This window comes from Chlorocebus sabaeus, chromosome 11 (genome assembly GCF_047675955.1).
Source record: "Chlorocebus sabaeus isolate Y175 chromosome 11, mChlSab1.0.hap1, whole genome shotgun sequence".
NCBI classification, from domain to species: domain Eukaryota; kingdom Metazoa; phylum Chordata; class Mammalia; order Primates; family Cercopithecidae; genus Chlorocebus; species Chlorocebus sabaeus.
In genome coordinates, this window is record NC_132914.1 from 76,208,008 (window position 1) to 76,231,663 (window position 23,656).

Here is a 23,656-nt window from a genome sequence, read left to right on the forward strand (position 1 = left end):
AATGACATAAAATTGGCATTGTTACTCACCATTGACAAGACTGCATCACATGATCCATCTGGCTTGAACCTCATACTAAGTCAGAAGTTGTAAGTTTTTCCTGTTGAATTAATTGCCTATCATCACTAATTTTGCATAATTATATAGGTGTTTCTTTAAATGACATCTTACAAACATTGCAATTTGTATCTTTCAGAAGCTTATAACTTTTGGTTGTATATATTGATAAATAATATTTAAAATTAGTTTATTCTTACAAAGGTTTCAGAATTTTAAAAATCCCTGGGAAGGAATATACGCTAAAAGATGCTTAATGTTTAGTGTAGCTGAAATATATACTTAGAGGAAGGTTTTTCTTTTTAAACAGTTAAATAATGGTAAACTTGGCAAGTACCATACCAATTCCCCTTCTTGCCATGTGTAGTACAGGAGTGGTGATAATGTTAGCTATTAGAGATATTAATTTTATTTATCTTTTTTCCTGGAGATAAAGGCTTAGTAAAAGATGAAAATATTTCTTATAAGTAAATTACTACAAACCACTTAGTTTTTATTTAAAAAGTGGAAAAAGCTTCTAACTCAGCCTCAGGACATTAATTTTATTTGTGTACCATCTAAGATTTGTAAGTGGACTTCATTTTATCTTGGGAGTTCAGAATGCAAATACAAAACAATTCCTGGGGGGAAATGCAATTATTGAAAACTCCCTTAGAGAATTATTCAAAAGACAGGTTACTTTATTTATTTATTTATTTATTTATTTATTTATTTATTTATTTTTTTTGAGACGGAGTCTCGCTCTGTCGCCCAGGCTGGAGTGCAGTGGCCGGATCTCAGCTCACTGCAAGCTCCGCCTCCCGGGTTCATGCCATTCTCCTGCCTCAGCCTCCTGAGTAGCTGGGACTACAGGCGCCCGCCACCTCGCCCGGCTAGTTTTTTTGTAGTTTTAGTAGAGACGGGGTTTCACCGTGTTAGCCAGGATGGTCTCGATCTTCTGACCTCGTGATCCGCCCGCCTCGGCCTCCCAAAGTGCTGGGATTACTTTATTTATTTTAATAAATAAAGTAAAAGAATATTGTGATCACAACATGAAAAAATGAAATTAATCTGTATTTAATACAGAACAGAAATAAAATTAAGTTGTATTAATTCAAAACAGAAATATGCCTTATTTGCAATTACCTTATTTATGACAGTATTTAATTTTTCCTTTACATACAATTTTGGAGAAACTAAATTTTTGACTAAATTTTGATTTTAATCAACACACACACACACACACACACACACACACAGTGTAGCCTTATGTCATAATAACTGAGATTAATATCCAGTATGCAAAATACTTGAGATTAATGTAGAATAATTTTGAAGCAAAAATGTTTTTCTCTCAGATGTGGGACATGATTCAACATTTAATACTTAGAATTTCCTTTACAATGTTGCAGAGACAAACTGTATTCAAACTGAAATAAGAGCCATTTCCATTATTACATACCGATCCTGGAAATGTGTGTGAGAATGACAACTTCGATCACCACCACATCAGTTTGCCTTCCTTGTCGATTTCTTAGTAAAACCAGTTTAAGAGAATGTGTAGCTACAGGTATGTATATACAAAACTGAACTTATAAATAACACAGCAATTCAGCTGTTTTACTTGTTTCAGAATAAATAAGTAAATATTTCATTTTTACAAATTATTTTCTCAACTTTAGAAATATAAATGCACCTTGACTTGATTTTTTTTCTTACCTGAACATCTGTGGATGATTAATTGGATTTCTAGCCTAAGATATTCTTTCATGTATGTTTTGCTTTGTAGGAAGTTATAAAGCTGTGCACACATATATATGATATTACACATATGATATGCATATGTTATACATATGAATATATGTACATAATATATTCATACATATTTTACATGTATATTGTGTGTGTATCTATATATACATTTATTTCTTTCTTTATAAAATTACACAATTTTAGGTTAACCAATGATGTAATTAGGCAAATGTTTTCAAGCCAAACCTCCCTCCTCTGTTCAGAAAATGAGATTTGCAGTGCTTATATGACACACTCCTTGAATCATCAGTCTTTGGTGCTAATTTAGTCAAATTAGGTTTATGCTTCATTACTAATGTAGATTTTGACAGTGTAATCCAAAGACATGAATCTCGTAATATTAATAGGAAGTCACTTCCATTTGTAAAGAGAGTAAAGAATGGACAGTTGTGCCTGGTCCACCCTTATTCAGTCCGTGATCCTCATCTCCACAGCCAACGTGCCTCACACATATCCTACCTATAACTGAAGGCAGCCCTTCTTGGTTTTACCACTTTTTCTAAGATTCTTTAGCCTTGTAGAAGAAGGTTGAAGGGGGAAATAAAATAAGTCTAGTTCAAAATATCCAGTTTCCTCTTCAATGACACCACTCAACCTAATACTGTTCAAAGAAAAATTCAGGGCCCTTTTCTTTCAAGCAGTAACATCCAGGAGAAAATTTTAGGATGTAACAGACTAATAATGTTGAAGCTGATTAAAAATACACAAATAGTTATATATTAACGAATTCTTAAATAAAACTCCTTTGTTTTTATTTCAATAAAATGCCCTTTTAAAAATATTTAAAATCTGAAGTAAAAATTTCCAAAAGATCATCTTTTGGATCTTGAGGGATCCAATGAGGGAGCAGGTTTATTCAGGCCTCAAGAATTCATGGGGCATCTGGTGAATGCCAGGTGTCTTCTAACTGAAGATATAGCAGGAAACAAGAAAGACAAACGTCTTGTCTTTGAGAAGTTTACGTTCTAGTCATACTTAATGGAAAAAACATTTATTTATGGCTGGGGCACGGTGGCTCACGCCTCTAATCCCAGCACTTTGGGATGCCTACGCAGGTGGATCCCTTAAGGTCAGGAGTTCGAGACCAGCCTGGCCAACAAGGCGAAACTGCATCTTTACTAAAAATACAAAAATTAGCCAGGCTTGGTGGCACACACCTGCAATTTCAGCTACTTGGGAGGCTGAGGCAGGAGAATCACTTGAACCCGGGAGGCAGACACAGGAGAATCACTTGAACCCGGGAGGCAGAGGCAGGAGAATCACTTGAACCCGGGAGGCAAAAGGTTGCTGTGAACCAAGATCGTGCCACTGCACAGCCGAAGCGACAGAGTAAGACTCTGTCTCAAAAACAAAACACAACACAACAACAACATAGAAAAGAAACGAAAAATCATGTATTTATAAAACCCGGAATGATTCTTAAACCCACTAAACTCCGTAATTCTATGTGCCTATAACATTATACTAAATAAGTAATAAATACTTTTCTGATTATACACATACTCACCAAATGTAATGACCAGAGAACATGTTTTTAGCTAAAATATCCTAGCTTTGGGATGAACAGTAAGAGCACTGGACTGGATCAGAATGCAGTATAGACATATTTATTTGTTATGAGTCTGCCTCTTAGTAAAAAGTGTATTTTATACCACTCTGTTTTCAAAAACACACCAAAACCCAAGTTTTGTTTCCTCAAATGTTTAATGACATTTATTTATTGTATCTGAATGATTTATTATGATATTGTGATACAGCATCACTTAAGGTTGTTTGGATTTTTTAAAGCTATTCCCGAAAGATTTGCAACTACTTTCTCCTGCTATTTTGGTTTCCTGCTATTCTCACTGGAATGTGGATGATGTCCCTCATGTACTGCTTATTTCTTGAGCTTTTAGGTGCCACTTGGCAAATATACCAAATGATAGAGAGGAAAAATGAAGGTATTTTTACATTGTGAAAATTTTTCACTGGCAAAGCTCCTTTCCTGAAAGAAACATCACTCATGTTTAGACTAGATTATGTACACATCATGACCTAGAATTGGAAACCCAGTGGCTACTGAACTGGGGCTTTTCTAAAGCTAAACCAAACCATTTGAGCAAGAATTATGGACTATTCATACAGGTTATCAAATTTAGCCAGATGAGAGAGACCGTGTCTGTCAAAAGGTTGAATCTAGTAAAAAAAAAAAAAAAAAAAAAAAGATTCACTTAGGAGAAAATGTCTAATGAAAGATTAAAACTTTAAAATATGTACTAAATTGGTGTTCCCCAGGCTGTTAATATTCTCAGTGCCTACAGAATACAGAAAAGCTAGAAATAGGTAATGTAGCTTTGGAGGATAACAGAAATTTTGTTTGGTTTTGTTCCTATGTTTTCTTCAAAATGTTGTTATTCTTTATAGAACTTTTTAGGTTATTTTCATTGGTTTAAAAAAGCTCGAGTTGCCGGGCGCGGTGGCACAAGCCTGTAATCCCAGCACTTTGGGAGGCGGAGACGGGCGGATCACGAGGTCAGGAGATCGAGACCATCCTGGCTAACACGGTGAAACCCCGTCTCTACTAAAAACACAAAAAACTAGCCGGGGGAGGTGGCGGGCGCCTGTAGTCCCCGCTACTCCGGAGGCTGAGGCAGGAGAATGGCGTAAACCCGGGAGGTGGAGCTTGCAGTGAGCTGAGATCCGGCCACTGCACTCCAGCCCGGGCGACAGAGCGAGACTCCGTCTCAAAAAAAAAAAAAAAAAAAAGCTCGAGTCTATTCCAGGGGGGATTTTTTTTTTAAAGAAAGATAGAATTTAAAGGGGTTGAGTCTCTACATGGATGAGAAAAAAAGTCAATATAAGTATTTTATATAAATCAATCTCTTAAAATATTTTAATAAATATTTTATATTAATCTATTAAAATCCCTTCATAGCCCACTAACATTCTAAAATACCAGTTCTAAATTTTCAAGTTCATTTTTTAGAGCTTTCAAAGAAGAATAGATATATTATAGAAGAAAGTTGATGAAATTAATAATAGTTATGGAAAAAGATACAAATATAACAATGAAAGGTCCTGCAGATTAATTTAACCATTTAATTAAGAAAAAGAGCACCATTACTTAGGTAATTTTTTAAAGTCAATATTACTATAACTCAGTATATTAAAGGATTTCAAAATGAAGGAATTAGTCATGGAATAGTGTTTTGTATAATTAATGACATATTTAACTTTTTTATTTAGTCATATTGCTATCTTTACTCCTAATCAAAATACAATTTACAGAATGTATTATTTCATCTAGAAATTAACAGCTGGCTTGTAAGAAACGTTTAAGTTAGGTTAATTACTGCCTTTTAAATTTGTATAATATACTGTGACAGAAAATTAATGATGCTCACAGTATTTAGCATAGTTCATAACCCATATTTTAATGAAAATATACCGTTATTAGTGATATGCATGATACAGATATAATATACTCTAATTGCTGGTCATTTTATGTCTGTTCTATATAATTCTATAAAATGAAGCCATATTCATTCTGCTTATTAATTTAGACTTCACAGAGAAAAATTTGCATTTAATATATTCATGTTTATATTGGATTATATGAATTTAATCAACCTAAGGCATGACAAGTGGGGTTTGACTGACAGTTTCTCAAGATTCTAATCTGGTCAAGAATTCATTTTCCTTTCATCTTATCGCAGACATATGAGAATCTTAAATTAAACTGAACATGTTAGCATTTTAAGTAGTATCCATTTTCTTCCTGTGCACTGTGCCAAAAGTGAGATAACTACTTGTACAGTGTCCATAGAGAGGTGTTTCCTTAACATGCCCTAATAACAAATTTGTGACAGCTCCAGTTCTGGTGTCTCAAATGTAAGTTTTTTACAGAAGCCTACATTAAAATCTCTTTCTTTTTCTGTAGCAAAAATCAAGGTCCATTATATTATATTATACTATATTATATTATGTCAACTACCAAATTTAAGTTTCTCAAATTGGGTCACTGCTTTCTTTAGTCACACTAAATTCAGTGATTGTCTCTATGCCAGTGGCTAGTGATTGGCTATAGGACTTCTCCAAACCAAGGACTACAATTATAGGAAAGAAATGGTATACCTCTGAGCTAATATGAGAACACATAATTTTTGAACCATAGGCAAAAAATACTAGAAAAAGTGCCTTAGTAGTTGTACTGTAGAACATAATTTTAGAAATATAGGACTCCTGTGAAATACTTGCAGAAAATTTGATAAATATATTGCATGAGTAGTCAAGATGGCTATATTACTAATGAGTATGAAATAAAGCTTTAGTTACTTTTGTAGAGTAATACCAACTAACTTCTGTGCAGGGCAATGATAATGAGTAAAATATGTCTACTGGTTTCAAGATACTTCCAAGTAAGTTTAGAAGATATGAGTTCTCACAAGATAACCAAGATAATATAGCTCATTAAAATAAAACAAAACAAAACAAAACAAAAACCTTAAATAATATCCAGTTTAAGAGATTTCAAATACCATTGCATTTATAATTCACTTTGAGGTATCTATATTCCAGAAAATGACCGACAATGGCAAGTGTTTCTGAGTCATTGCTGTAGAAAATATCCAGGATGGGTTATTGCAGACATAAAACTTCCCCTAAAAGAAGATAATTCAAAGGAGCCAAGTATGGAAATTCATTTTTGAGTGAGAAAATATAACAGATTTTCAAATCTCTCATTTTGTCTTATTCAGCATATTGAGAAAGAAGCATATCAGAAAAACAGAGAAGCCACAGAGGAGAGTAGGGCAGTTCCATCCCATTAGGGTGAAAGGACAAGCAGGAAAAATGTAAAACTGGGCAACCTAAATTCTACTGGATTATCTGTACTATGAAAACCCATAAGATATGCATTTCTAACTGAACAGGAAGAGTAAATAAATAATATAGTAAATGTTTATACATAGCAGCAGAATAACTTTTTTTCACAAGTTACAAATATTTTAGCATTTTTCTTTTAACCCACAATTCTCCAATTATTTTTTTCAAAAACACAAGGAAAGTAAAAGCCTCCCTGGAATTACTACTATATACTCTAAAAGTAACTGCAGTCATCAGTTTGGTGTGAATCCCTTCAGACTTTTGACAGTATATGAATATGTATTTTTGCATTAATGACATTTTTCTATAGCACTCTGCTGTAGACTAGATTTCCATTCAATCATGAGGCATAAACATTTTGTATCATTACATATGAACCTACCTTATAATTTTGTCACTACAGTGTTTAAATAACTATCATAATTCAATTAAATAATCCTTTTTGAAGTATCTTTTTAATATAATAATATAAGCCATCATGCAACATATGTAAATGAACAATCACGCAACACACACACTTCTAGTGGAATTTACATTTTTACACAGTTTCTAATAAGCCTCTGTGATACGAGGGGACCAGTTTCGGTGGAGTATATACGAAGTGCCAGGGACTTTTTCATATATAATTTCATAAAATCACAACATTTGTTTGTAGAAATTGTGAGCATTGTTTTACAGTAGAAGACAATATGTTTCAAAGAAGTTGAAAAGTTTGTTGAAAGACACATAGATAATATATGGCAAAACAAATCTTCAAAGTCAGCTGTGTTTGGATGATTCCTTGCTCATTCCAGGTCAACAAACTGCAGGAAAGGCACTTTAAATGTACATGTATTTATTTGATTAGATCATACTTCTTTAATCAGATTATTTGAGTCTCAAACTGTTTTCCTGAACCACAAATCTCTGATTTGCAAAAATTGTGCTGTTCTGATTTTCACCTAGCATCCTTAGTAGGAAACCTGGCTGCTCAGACAAAAATGGAGTCACCATTGTGCTCTAGCCAAAAGTATCAGCTCGCAAATTGTCTCAGCAGGAGTGATGGGTTTCTATATTTCTACATTTCAAATACAAATTGACATCATCCATGGACATCAAAGATAAAATTTTCCCATCCAGTGCATTTTATAGTATATTGGAACTCACTGGTTTGGTTGGATAATGAGACAATCCTCTATATAAATGAACATATGTATTCTCTCCAGTGTAATAGTCAAGTCCAAACTCTCAGTATATGGACTAAATTTTTTCTGTAATTCAGTAATCGCATTGTTTACATAATGAATCTTTACTTCTAACTTTTTTAACTAATTTTTTTTTTCTTTTGAGTAAAAAGCATTCATTGCCTCCTAATATGTCAGTCTATTATGGGACCAGGAACTAATCTATTTATTTATTAAACAAAACTTATGGAACAATTATTATTTCCTAGATATATGCTAGACTCTAGGGATATAAAAACAAATTACACATAGAATCAATGTCTTTAAGTAGTAGTTACCTATATAGTAGGTAGGAAAGTTATATATGGGCAAGGAATTGTTATAATATAGACTATAAGGTGAAATTATAGTCCAAAGGTAGTTTTCAGTTATAATACAGAAAACATATGAACACTAGTGTTATTTTGGTTTCCGGGACAACATTAATGTGATATTTAATAAGATAAAAATGTTAAAGTAATTGGAATATTCCAAGGTGGGAGAAACATTAGTTTAAAATGTACCATTTAATATTTGATGTCAATGTGTAATTATGCAAAGAACTACAATGCCTGGTTAACATTAATTTAAAACTCTCCTAGTCTGTATTTTGAGTCAGTACAGTGAACAGGTTAGTCAACCTACCAGTAAGCATCATGTTAAAAGCCAGATGAATGACCAGATGTTTTTGTTCACCTGAGTGGGTATTTTGCTATTGTCTAGTCGCAACCTCCGTGCAGCTCCCAGTGATTTGGCTACAAGAGTGCTTTCTGGAGCTTATGTGTCATTCAGGGCATCTCTGGCGTCTGCACTTCTGTCTGTTCTAATGACCACACTCAGCAAGCACCAGCTTTCGAAGGAGACTCCACTAATTAGCTTAGTCGGCATAGCATCTGGTAACTGGTTGGTGGGATAAACAGAAAAGACTCCCGAAGTGAAGGGTGGAAAAATGAATTCTCCAGGCCATGAAGAGCACAATGAAATTATGAGCATACAACCCAAAGCCATGAAGAAGCTTCATCATTTACATTAGCCGCATCTGTAACATTGCCTGGCACGAAATCCTGGGCCAAAATGGAGATAATTGGAATTACACAATACTCAGTGCTTCAGTTTGGCATCAGTTTCATAATATAATAAAACTTATCATTTGTAAGCCTGTCTGCTTTTTCAAAAAAAGACCTAGAACAATTTGATCTGTCCTGCTACAGCAGACACTGATGCAGGTGGTTTAAAAACAAAGCATTTAATCAGGCAGGGTTTTACTTAAACTACTTGATGATTCATCATCCAGCCTCTGCTCATTGTCAATTGTGCCTCTCTGAGCTATTATTTATAGAATATTTAAAGAGCCTGGACTGCATGTGCCTCTGTCTTGGGTTCTATTGTACTATAAATTATAGGTCCAATTTGTTTCAAATTCGGCATGGACTGTCAGGATACCATGACTCATCTTCTGTTCAGATGAATACTGTATATGGCTAAAACAAAAAGTACTGTTGTTACTATTAATTTATTGGTAATTCTGGAATATTCCGAGACTACAGTTTTGTCATGTTTTAGGTCCACAGAATCACTCCATTCCTACATTCCCTTATGTTCTTCTTTCCACAGGGTAAAAATAAATGAATGGCTTTATGACCACTATGTAAATTCTGGTCTTCTAAAATGGCCACTATTAAAGGAGGTTGTTCGGGATGACACAACCCTTTCTTCATCATGAAAACAGACCAACTTTTCCTAAGTAGAGACTGTATAGATTTATTGAATCACATTCTATATGCTGAGGGAGTTTTGTTTTGTTTTGTTTTTCTTAAGCTGACTATTAAAAACAAAGTCAGAATTGGATTAAAGAAAGGAAAAGTTGACCTTTAATGAGAAAACCAAGAGGACAAAATTTGTATGCCTCATCTTTTAGCAGTTAATCATTGCAATTAAATAAACATTCAGTTTACTTCATCCTCATAGGCTCCTTGGAAGCAGAACTGTCTAATTTTCTTCATCACGGTACTCTAGTCTTTAACACATAGTAAGGGCACAATAAAAAGAGTGGTGGTAGGAATTGATGCATGAGTGAATGAGTAAACGACAAGTTGTATGGCTAGACTATTGCAATTCTGGAGAAAGTGGATTTTTTTAATATTAAAGGATGAGAAGAGGAATGAATAATATAGGGAAGAGATGAAATGGATATGTTTGTATCTGGTCTGAGGGTCCACTTCAAAATGAACATTCTCTCTTCAGAGCACACATGCATTACTCATGTGCTACTATTGCACCCATCACCTTGATATGTTATAGCTCCTAGGGGTTACTTAGATGGATTAGTTCACCTATTTATTTCCAGCGTAGAGTGTGGCACATTAGAAGTACTCAAAGTACATTTATGTATACACTCACTCATAGTGGATGAACAGTATAATCATCGCCCAATCCTAAAGTCTTGCCCCGTTTAAGGAGCCTTGAGGTATTGTCTTGAAAAGTCATGCAAATTGAAATAATGCACTGAAAGAATTTAGGCATTCAGCAAACACAAATTTTAGTAAAATTTGAAAATCCAAACCACAGCATGACATTAAGAAAACACAAATATTACTTAGCCAGAAGAAACAGGATTTTGAAATTTTTCATAAAATATTTAGAAAGAAAGAACTTGGATCTTGGAGCAGTTGAGTGAGAAATAAGGAAGCAATACGTGGGAGAGAAGAGAAAGGGAAAAGGAAGTGGATCAGATTTTTTTGTTGTTGTTAGTACTAAACTGGTTTACTTTGGGCTCCTAGCCAGGGTTGCTTTTTAAATCTATCCAAAGGCCCGGCGCGGTGGATCAAGCCTGTAATCCCAGCACTTTGGGAGGCCGAGACGGGTGGATCACGAGGTCAGGAGATCGAGATCATCCTGGCTAACACGGTGAAACCCCGTGTCTACTAAAAAATACAAAAAACTAGCCAGGCGAGGTGGCGGGCGCCTGTAGTCCCAGCTACTTGGGAGGCTGAGGCAGGAGAATGGCGTGAACCCGGGAGGCGGAGCTTTCAGTGAGCTGAGATCCGGCCACTGCACTCCACCCTGGGCGACAGAGCGAGACTCCGTCTCAAAAAAACAAACAAACAAAAAAAAAAAACAAAAAATGTATCCAAATATCCAACAACAACAACAAAAAATCCTCAATGATATTTATATGTCCACTAACGTTTCAGTTATATTTATAGAGTCAGTGACATGAAGGTAAATTATTCCGATTCACATGGCGCACAAAGGCACTTCATAGAATTCTTGGACTTCTCAGAGAATCAGAGAGATACTTTCTCTAGCTGCTACTTCATTTGTGGCCTTAGAGAAATAATGCATTAATCTGCAATTAGATCATGTCATCTTTCAGGATGTTTAGCTAAGGTGAAACGTGTGATTAGACATTTTAAATTGCAAGTCACCTCCACCCACAGGGTTGACACATGTTTTGTCTTTGGTATAGTTTTGTGTAAGGATTCACTCAGTATATCCAGAAGTCACCTTGACCATGAAATTAAGTCTGCCGCAAATTACAGCCTCACAATTAACTCAAACATTATCTTCTATTATTTGTGTTCTCTGACTTGAGGAGCAGGTGTTTGATTATTTTTTAACTTTTTACTTATTAACATAACTTTTATATTTGAATATATAATAATTTTTAAATTATCAAAATGATAGCAGGTATTAAGTGACAGTCTTCCACATGATCTTATGTGGTGCCCTGTGTACCTTTCTTATAATAAAAATATACGTGGAATGTCAGAGAGAGAGAGAAAGAAAAATATATGTAAATATCTTTTTAATATTGAATTAATTTAAGCTTCATCAGTTTGTTGTGCATATGATACTTACCCTACAGATTTTTGTTTTCAATAATGGTATATTATTATGAATAACTTTAAATACAAGTATTTTTCATTTAGAATTTTGCTGAATATTAGCACATGAGGAAAAATAAAATATGTAACTCATCTATCTGTGTAAAATAACGAATGCTAGATCTAAAGGAACTATTTGTTAAAATGTACTTAAACAAATGCATATTGCCTGCATTATATTTCTCTACTCTTTTATTGCACTATTAATCAGAAATTTAAATTCTATTTTTGAGCTTGTGATTATCCCGAATACTATGTGAAAGGGAAGTAATGATGGAATTTTTATTTTAATTATAACAACAGTTTTCAAGGGAGATAATCAAAATCTTTATCTGAAGCTTGAAGATGAGAAAACTGTATAAATCCATCTGCTGAGTTCATGTGCCTTTTGAGATTTGCTTTTCAATCTTTTAATTTCACATTTCTGGTTTTTAAATTATTTCTCTTATAAAATAATTTTTTGATGTCATTAATGCTGTTTTATTTAGAAGTGACGATTAAACAGGGTTTCTAATAATTCAACAGTTCTGTTTGGTTTTGTACAACATGTTATATTCAGGTGGTATCTGAATGATCAACAGGATCAAAATTCAGAAGACAAGAAAAGCGTTGCTTGATCAATTTTCGAACACACATTCAGGTTTTGTCCGGAGATCTTGAGTGCCGTAACACCAGTTGTGCTTGCGGAAAAGTATATGATTACTTGTCACATAGGTTTTTAGTTGGTATCTTAGACCATTTGGGTCATTATGACAAAACACCTTAGACTGGGTAATTTAAAAATAACAGAAATGTATTACTCACGGTTTTGGAAGCTGGAAACTCCTGGATCAAGGCACTGGCAGATTCTGTCTGGTGAGGGCCCATTCCTTATGGTGGTAACTTCCACATGTCTTTCCATCACAGAAGGTGTAAGCAAGCTTCTTGGCCTCTTTTATAAGGGCACTAATTTCATTCATGAGGGGAGAGCCCTCCCAAAGGCCCCACCTCTTAATGCCATTTTTGGAGACACAACATTCAAACCACAGCAATTGGTGTTATTGGTGGTTTTAGTGTCATTGAAATACAAACTTTATAATGACCAGAAAGAAACTTTTTTTTTTCTTTTTTGCCCTTAACCTAACAGTTTTCTGGGTCCATGCATTTTATTTTCTGCCAAGATATTATGTGTGTGGTGTGTGTGTGTGTGTGTGTGTGTGTGTGTAGAGAGAGAGAAGCAGCACTCAAATATAATGTCTGCACTATCAATTGCATCTTCTTTTATCTTTTGAAATTTCAAGGTCAAACTCAGTTTAAGATTAATATTTTTCTTTGGCTGAAAATAAATGAGTTGATCTGTGTGGAATGGGGTGATGTAAGAGGTCAAAATGTGTGGGTAAGGATGGAAACTTCTATAATATGAAAAAACCTCGCAAAATGAAGGTGCTTTACTTCTCTATTGAACACAGATACTTTTTGAATGGAAATGTGGTATGTAGTAATTTGGGAGAGAGTATCTTAGTAATAATGGAGTACCAACATTGATAGAAAGACTGGCATGGGGGGGCGAAATGTGCATTTCATAAATATTTCACAAAAGTGCAATAACATTCTGAGAAATAGCTGGAACATTTTAACATAAGATATTAATATAAAACACACAGCCAAAGAATCTGGAGACACGCTTACTGAGTTTGAATCCTAGCTCTTCTCCTTCTTTTTTTTTTTTTAATGATGGGCAATTTGTTTAACTTCCCTGAGCCTCAGTTTCCTCATGGGTAAAATTGGGAAAACAGTAGCATCTATTTCATTAAATTGTCTTGATGATTAACTGAGTTAATATCTCTCTCCCTACCCCTGCTAGAAAGAAAACTTGAGGAGGTTTTAACATTTTTCAGGAATGTGACCCAAATACCTGAAACAATGATGAAAATCATTTTAAACTGAAAATAGGCATCAAAAATGAAAAAAAAAAGTGTTTTTTGTCAAAATTAATGACATTTCTGCACAATTACTCTGTAATTAATACAATAACCAATATGTCTCTCTCTCTGACGTTCCATGTACGTTTTTATTATAAGAAAAGGTACACGGGGTACCAATTACTCTGTAATATTTATTGAGATTTGACTTCCTATATATAAGGCGGTTTCACAAAGCTTATGAAAAATATAGTTAAAAGATAAAATTAAAAATATAGACTATTTCTTGACATAAGTTCCATCAAGCTCAAGATACTTTTGTACATGAAGAACTAAGGTTCCTGGGAATTTCAAGGTACTCTAGAGCAGTTAAATGGAGTCTATTTTTCAAAACCCATCTAGGCCATAAAGCCTTTCCTGACTTGAAAAAGAAATATCAAATAGGACAGGAGCCACACATCAGTGATTTCAAGGAGAATGCACAGCAGAGTGAATATGGACTGTATCCTTTGGCCATTTTATCAGAGGACCAAGGAGATAAGGTCAGAATCAGAAAAAGATTTGCTGTTGAAAGTCACATTTATTGATTCCATTGGGTGTCCACTGTTTGAGGGAGACTGATGGACAAACATCTGCTTAGTTTTTCTATCGACTGTCAATTTACTGGAAAATATACCCGTGTGCCTTGATTATTAAGAAGAATATCTAAAATTGGTCACAGTGACTCACGCCTGTAAACCCAGCACTTTGGGAGGCCCAGACAGGAGGACAACTTGAGCCCAGTGTTTCAAACTATCCTGGGCAACATGGTGACAGCCTGTCTCTATTTTTAAAAAAGAAGAAGAATACCTAAGAAGTAGTTACATTTTTTTTCTTACTTTCATTTTCTCCTTAAATAAAAGTGCATTCTAAGTATTTTAAAGAAAACTCTTCTTTCTCATCCTGCCTCTTACTGAAGCACTTACGACATTCAAGCATTAAGCATAATACTGACATTATTTCAACTAATACAAAAATTCTTTGGGATGGATTTTATTGACTTTATTTTGAAGCTTTGAAATGAACTCAGAAAGATTAAGTAATTTACCTGTAGTCACACAGCTGGTAGGTGAGTAGAGCCAGGGTTGTATCCTGTTTCTTTTTAAAGGAAAAGCTTATATTCTTTGCATTTCTTTGGGAGTCAAAATAGCATGCTGACTTTAATCACTACATGGTTTTTGTTATTGTTGTTGTTGTTGTTATTTTGGGTTGTTAAGGTCTTGTGCACATTTTTTTTTTTTAAACCTGGAGATCTTAATCTTGTAAGGTGTTTTCAAATAATACTCAAAAAATAAGTAAATATAGAAATCCTACAAAATGTAGAAAATTGGCAACATTATACCAAATTGTTTGGTTCAGAAATTGCTTAAGACTTTAAAATCAATTGACCCAAGCTGCAATTTTATTTGCTTTCCGGAATTCAGATAATTTTCAAACATAAGAAATAGCTAAAAAACTTTAATTTCTATTTTCCTTTAGATTCTTGTATAGTTTCATGTGAGATCATAGCCTCTTATAATTCTGTTCAAACAAATTTTTATGGAAAATAAAAACCATTTTTGAGTGTACTTTTCATCTTTCTTTGTGAAGAAAGTTATAAGATAAAGGTTTATCTCCCTTCTCCAAATGTCCTTTAATAAATGGATTATGCTTCTGAAGCCCAGGTAGTTTCAAACAACACCACAAACACTGCACACAAGAGCTGTCACTTAGAAACGAAGTAATCAATAAACATTTCAAATTTATTTTTAAAATTTATTTCACAAATCCAAACAACACAAGTTTGTCTATAAGTTCCTTGCCATGTTTTTTCTTTTCTTTTTTTTTTTTTTTCTGTTTATATAATTCTTATTTAGTCCCTATCAGTTATGTTCAGGAACAGGCCAAAATAAGTCAAAACACAAGGCTGGGAGCAATGGCTCACATCAGGAATCCCAGCACTTTGGGAGGCTGAGGCGGGTGGATCACCCGAGGTCAAGAGTTGGAGACCAGCCTGGCCAACATGGTGCAACCCCGTCTCTACTAAAATACAAAAATTGGCTGGGTGTGGTGACACGCACCTGAAATCCCAGCTACTTGGGAGGCTGAGGCATGAGAATCACTTGAATCTGGGAGGCAGAGGTTGCAGTGAGCCAAGATTGCACCACTGCACTCCAGCCTGGGCAGTGAAAGCAAAACTCCGTCTAAAGAAAAAAAAAGCAACAAAAACAAAACAAAACGAAAACCTATGCGTTATTGTTTATGGTGATTGAGTTTTATTATTTGCAGCTGTAATTTGAAATAAAGGAAACCACACTATGCTTAATCTCATTTTGGATCATTTGTGCAAATGTGGAAAACTTTCAAGACCTGTATAGTATCTGAGAAAAATATTTAGAGGGCTTATGAGTCTGATGTTTTTATGATATATGAAATGATTTCATACGTAAATATTCCTATAATATGCTAACTCAAACTTCATTCTTTCATTTTCAGCAAATTATTAAGTCAATTCATCAAGTTACTTTTCTACAAACTGATAGAAAGCTGTCAATGTATACAAACTGATAGAAAGCTATCAATTATACAAACTGATAAAAAGCTATAAAAATATAGCATGAGGGAAGCCCATTTGCATTCAGCCGAATTTAACTTAAATGCCTAGATAACTTCTGGGAATTTGAGAAGCTACCTAAGCTGGAATGTGCAAATGTAGCTACCTGCTTACTTCACAGTTGTTATGAAATAAAAGACTAAAACCTTAAAAAAAAAAAAAAGCATGTATATAGATAATATATATACACATGCTGTTTTAAGAGAAACTTGGGAGATGTTCCAAAGTGTTGAATCAGCTAGAAGAAATTTTTTTAACTAAATATATATGTTTCTAAATCTATTTAGAATAAAATTATAGGTAACTGCAAATATAATAGCTTAAGATGTTTGTTTAGAGTTACTGAGATTATCTTATTTTAAAATTTGTAATTTAAAAGCTACTTTACATAAAAATACTGATTTGATTTTGCTTCAAATTTGTTCTTTAATTCTTTTGTACACATCGGATATGACAAAAACATTGTTTATTAATTGGCACTGCTACCATAAAATGTAAATGAGGGTGAACTTTACCATAGATATCCATTATTCTGTTGGACAATTCTAGCAAGAGACGCCTAAAAAGGAAGAATAAATCAAACATAGAAGGTTCTAGTCCTTATTACAAACAACAGCTGTCAGGGCTTCTTAAGAATATGTGCCTGTCAGAGAAAGCTGCTGAATTCTTCCCTGTCTGAAATTAATAAAAACGCAGTTGCAATGCCAGCTATGTAAGCCAGGGAGGAACTCGGTGAAAAGTGAGATAACAGGGTAAATGTTTTTATGTCTTTGGAGCTGTAAGTGCATTTGAGTGTTACCCTGTGATGAGAAAGGCCATATGAAGCAATTTGGTTTCTGAAGAATTGTGGATATAAAGAGTTTGAACTACAGGTATCAGTAAACAAGTAAACACCACTGGTGATTTTAAAATTGATACAAAGCCAAAGTTAGGAAAACCTGCATTCCAGAACTGTTTTAAAATGTCACATACAAAGTGTCAAAATTTGTATTTTTTAAATTTTTTTAAAATTTTAAGTCTGATAGTCAATACATTAGTGAAGAAATTTAATTAAAATGGCCACTTTACCACTCATATGTTTTTCTGGGAGTTTTGCTGGTTTTTGTTTTAACCCCGTTTGAACCTACTCTTTTAGGTAGATTTCTTTCTAACCATTAGCCTTTTCAGATTTCCTCTAAATAAGCACTTTAAGTAATGACTTGGATTTCAGGAATTTTTTGGTCACATTTGTCTGCCACAATTTAAATATATACAGCAATCTGGTAATATGGTGACTTGCACATTCAGTATTCATTTCTTGAGTGAATAAGTAAATATGTTTAAAATTTGGAAAATAGACACACTTTTCTGACTCAGACTTTCTTCCCTTAGTTTCCCTTATCTTAAAGAAATGCAAAACAACAACAACAGCAACAACACCAGCACAACTGAGTTCCTTTAGCACAAATGAAACCATTTGGTGAGCTAAGTGTCACAGACAAATGTTTTTGCATGCCCCCTGCTCTGGGACATCCCAGGCTCTTGAAGAGGACCAAGTACAGAGCGGCACCATCACTGTCATGTTATGAAGGGGGTTGCAGGATCTGCAGGTACCCAGGAAGGATTCTCACTTAAATCAGTAGGGTTAGAGATGACTTCTGGGAGATGTCACCTGGAATATCGAACACTTTTGAAAGTTTTCAAGTGAAAAAACTTAACCTAGCTAGAAGTTTTAAAGAAAGACCTACGATATTTTTTTCCTGTAGAACTAAAATATTAGTTTATACTCGAATTGCAAGAATCTCTATTAGCCCAGTGGTCTGTGTCCACATGTTGGCATTCTGAAGCATACGGTAGAGGTGGAAAGCAATATAAAGCTATCAGAATTGTTTTATATAGCGCAGTATGGCTCTGTCATCCATTAATTTTCTAAAGTTTTCTTCAAAAACACATATGTATTCATTCTGCCTTTCTGAAGTAGTTTATTTCTGCACTCAAAATGCCCATTGTATTGAAGATTGAGTATTTTTTTGGTTGCTGTTTTCTTAAGTTTGCTACTTCAAGCTTTTTTTTTTTTTTTTTTTAAAGAAAATTTGTATTTTAGAAGAAAGTTCTCACTTTATCATGCAGGCTGGAGTGCAGTAGTGTGATCAGAGTTCACTGCAGCCTCCAACTCTTGGGATCACTTCCTACCTCAGCCTCCAGAGTATCTGGGACTACAGGTATGCCCCACCTACTCCCTGGCTAATTTTTTGAATTTGTATTTTGTAGAGACATGATCTTATTGTGTTGCCCAAACTGGTCTTGAACTCCTCGCCCAACGTGATCCTCCCACCTCAGTCTCCTAAACTACTGGGACTATAGGCACGAGCCACTGCTCCCAGCACACTTCACACTTTAAATAGTTCTTACCCTCTTAAATTCTAGTGATGCCAGATTTCTGTGACCAAGTTCATATTGAACCAATTGACTGCTTTCCTGTCTTCATGAAAATTGGTCATACCTCTTTGTCTTTGTAGAAGATTTTATCTTTGTAACTATGTCTCCTATAGTAGGTTGATATTTCTCTGTGTCTCAAGCAGTATGGCATATAAACATGAGAAGGTAGTCATAGGATACATTGCTTAATAATGAGCAATTCTTAGGCATTACTAATGGCAACTTGAAACTATTTAGGCAGAAGGGCTCTTAGTAAAGAGAAAATGACCATCCTTCTAGAAGAAGTAAGCTGTATAATTGAACTGGAATAATTGTTGAACATGGTATCTTTTTCTTTTCTGCTTGATATGTCATATTTTGGCAAATGGATATGATCTTTTACTAAGTAGCTGGTATTATACTTTAGCAACTTCATAGTGACACCTTTTTGACTCATAAGTTACTAAGAACCAAACAAAGATAAAGGGTAATATTATAATATTCTTACAATATTTTTAATGTCACATAATTCTATGTAACTAAACTGTATCGAGACGAATGTATTGGATTATGTTGTTTGTTGTTTTATAGGTTTCTTCTCTTGTTTTTGTTGTTGTTGTTGTTTTACTTTGTTTGGCTTGGTTTGAGTTAGTTTAGGTTTGCTTACTTCAGTGTTTTGGACTGTGCTGACACAGAGAGTCTACACAGAAGTTTGGGTCACTCAGCTAATTTAGGGAATTATCTCAATGAGGTTGGGTATATAATGGAGCAAACATATGTAGGAACTATCTAATATGATTGTTACCAACACTAAATAACTTAATACGAGGTAAAGTATTTTGACCACTGCTTGGTACACAGCGATCACTCAATAGCATTCTTTTTTTGAGTCTTATAATGAATAATATCATCACTTCCTAGGTCACGTACCTTTGCTTTTCTCTTGTGCAAACTTATCCTGAATAGCCTAATGATCAATAAATATCAGACATCAGTACCAGAAAACTATCTCAATTTATGATCTAATTACATCAACCAAGTGGGTATATTTGTAAAGAGATTGGACCAATTGAATGAGTACATGTATGTGAGGTGTATGCATTTTCATCTTGTGTGGTGAAGAGAGAGAGAGAGGTTGGCCTGTGTGTATTCTTATTCCTAATCTCTATAGGATATCCTAAACCCAAGCTGTCATTTAAATTACATTTTAAAAATGTGGCTCATAGGAACAAGGAATTTGATTAATCTGAATTGGAAAGAAAAAATTGTGTAGCTTAACTTGTCCATCTTTGTTTCCCTGCAATCTACTCACCATGCCACAGTCAAAATGATGTTTCAAAAATTCAGTAGAACTGAAGTAGAACTGCCAACCTGGCTTAACAATTTTTAATGACTTCCTTTTTCATTTTATTGTGGTAAGAACAGTTAACACAGTATCTCTAGAATTAATTCATCTTCATAAACTGAAACTTCATACCAGTTGAACAACTCCCCAGTTTCCCTTGCCCATAGTCTCGGGCAACCACCATTCCATTTTTTATTCTATGAGTTTGACTATTTTACCTGTCTCATAAATGAGAACCATGAAGTATTTGACCTTCTGTGACTGTCTTGTTTCACTTAGTGTAATATCCTCAAGTGTCATTCATGTTGTATATTATAGGAATTCCTTCTCCTTGAAGGCTGAATAATATTTAATCACATATATATATATATATATATATGACATTTTCTTATCCATTTATCTGTATTCCTAAAATAAACATAGGGAAAAACAGCATGACATTGGTCTTTGCAATGATTTCATGAGTATGAAAATAAAATTACAGGCAACAAAAGCAAAAATAGCAAATGTGACTACATTTAGCTACAAAGCTTCTGCACAGTAAAGGAAACAATGGTGCGAAAAGGCTACCTACAGAATGGGAGAAAATGTTTGCAAACCATAGATAATGATGGGTAAATTTTCAAGGTAGGAACTCCTACAAATCAATAACAAAGAAACACACTGACAACACAATTTAAAAATGACCTAAATACCTGATCAGACATTTCTTTAAAGAAGACATGAATATAGCCAGCAAATATATGAAAAGATGCTCAACATCACAAATCGTCAGGAAAATGCAAATCAAAACCACGAGCTATCACCTCACACCTGTTAGGACAGCCACTAACAAAACAAAAGCAAAACAAAACAAAATGAAACAACAAACAGATGCTGGCAAGGTTGTGGAGAAATTGAAACCCTTCTATGCTCTTGGTGAAAATGGAAAAAGGGTGCAGCTGCTAAAAAAGCAAGAGGAGGCTCCTCAAAAAATTAAGAGTAGTACTATCATATGATTCAGTAATATCACTTCTGGGATTTAGTCAAAAGAATTAAATCAGGATGCCAAAGAGACATTAACACTCCCATAGTCATAGCAGCAGTATTCACAATAGCCAAGATGTGGAAATAACCTAAATGTCCATCGACAGATGAATACATTTTTTAAATGTAGTGTATACATACAGTGGGCTACTGGTCCACTCTCACTTTGCTTTCTGTGCTTCAGCTGTCCCCAGCACATGCTCACTCATTTCAGAGGAACCTTTGTGCATTCTGAATCATCCTCTTAGAACACTCTCCCATCCAGGCCCCAGCCAACTAATTTTTAATCATAATTTAGATCTCAACACAAAGGCTGGCACAGAGTAAGTCCCATAAATATATGTAGGATGAATGAAAAAAAGGTGAATGAATAATTAATTGAATGTGTATTTTCTCAGAGACTCTGGAATAAAGGGTAATTTGAAAAGTTTTCATTGGTAGTTTTCTGTCTATTTGAGTTAGTTTTATATTAGAATTATGTCAAAACCCAACTTAAAACTTCCCTTTCTTATATTTCATAATCATGTATCTGAATTTTTAAAAGATTCTTAGCAGGGTAACAGAGAAAAAAAGTCCTTTATGTGCTACTGTTTTCTTTTAAAATTTAAGGTTAATGCATTAAGCAGGGGAGGATAATACATACTGCCTTTAGAATTTTGGAAGATTTGAGATAAGGCCCAAAACTTAACTCACTGAAAATGGAATGACTGCATATGTCAAAACTACAGTGAATAGTCACAATTGAAATAGTGAATATTCTGCTTATGGCATAAACTGTTTTACTATTTGTGCTCTAAAAGTGTTATAAAACTATAGTCATACAAAGATAATAAAGTTAAAAAATCTTAAAGTAAAAGAATTCCTGTACGTGTTATGACCTTAATCCACTGCAACTGTCTCAGTCTCCTCTCACAGCAGCCTTAGTTGTTTAGCGTGAGTAACTGAGACAAAAATAATTCTTTCGAAAGAAAAAACATTTAAGCCCCAAATGCTGATAACTTTTCTTCTCCTCTTAGAAGAGCAAAAAGAAAGAAAGATACAACTTTTGAACTTTACTTTTATATATAACAAGGTTGTTGTGGTCAAATAAATGTGAAGAGTTTAGAATTCCATAAAACTGTAAAACACTGATGTAAATAATAATATTTTATTATTAACTATTATTAATGCAAATATATTCTGATATGCCACTGAGGAAAGTGATATATTTTATGCACACTACATAAAAATAGACCCAATCTGACAATGAGAAATTATTCGTAACCTTATTTCTAAGCTTTGTAAAATTTGTAAATTTAAATCATTCAAAATTTTATATTCATTTTAATCTTCCTCTATTTGTAAGTTCCTCACCATATTGAAAATCTATATTTGTTGTCTGATCTATTTCTTAAATAATATGAATTAAATATTGTGGGATGTTTTAGGCCTTTAAGAGATGTCATTTTTCCTTTTCAGTTTATGAAGATGCTAGTTGTCATTTTATATATACAGATTGGGCAGCTGCTGTGAGCACAGAATAATAATATTAAGCAAGTGATGCAAAACCTCTGCTCTCCTGGAGCATATAGTCTTTAATCCTCTGTTTCCAGCTTCCTACTGGATATTTGTGCTTGGTTTTCCTATGGGCATTTCAAATATATAATATTTAGTCCAAATCAAATACATGTGTTCCCCTCAAATCTACATCTAGTACTAATATTTACAATCTTTACAGTTATAACCTAGTAAATCAAATATTACTTTAACTGGTGTTCGAAGGAAGCAACTTTTTGAGGGTTTTCACAGGTGAGAAACAGTGGTTTAATGGGGCTCAGCCACTTGTCAACAATCACATAGTTAATAAGTCCCAGAGCTGACACTTGAGCCAAGATTGGTCTCCAGGCCCCATCACCATCACGTGATACTCTCCCATCAGATATCTCACGTTGCCTGGAACCTAGTAAATCATCAAAAATATTCTTGAATAGGCCTGGTGCAGTGACTCACACCTGTAATCCCAGCACTTTGGGAGGCTGAGGTGGGTGGATCATGAGGTCAGGAGTTCAAGACCAGCCTGAGCAAGATGGTGAAACCCCGTCTCTACTAAAAATACAAAAATTAGCTGTGCACGGTGGCAGGTGCATGTAATCTCAGCTATTCAGGAGGCTGAGGCAGGAGAATCACTTGAACCCGGGTGGCAGAGGTTGTAGTGAGCCAAGACCACGCCACTGTATTCCAGCTTGGATGACAGAGTGAGACACTGTCTCAAAAAAAAAAAAAAAAAAAAAAAAAGAAAAGAAAAGAAAAGAAAAGAAAAAAAATTGAATACACAAATATAAACGACAATTCATAATTCACATTTTTTAACTCTATTTTCTGTTTTTTTGACAGGGTAGTGGGAAGGGACCAACATTTGCTGAACATGACACAGTTACATACCTGAATCATTTATTTGTCATATATCATCCCATTTTATCCTCTTAACTCTAAGATTGGTACCCTTATCATCATTTTAAAGAAGTGAAAACCCAAGAAACTGAACAATTTTCTCTAGGCCAGTGTATATTAAA

At 34.3% G+C, this 23,656-nt stretch overlaps 1 protein-coding gene across 5 annotated transcripts in view; it reads left to right on the top strand.

Moving 5' to 3' along the window:
• The window catches only part of SYT1 (synaptotagmin 1), a 592,766-nt gene that overhangs the window by 77,864 nt on the left and 491,246 nt on the right, over positions 1-23,656 (top strand). The window lies entirely within an intron of this gene.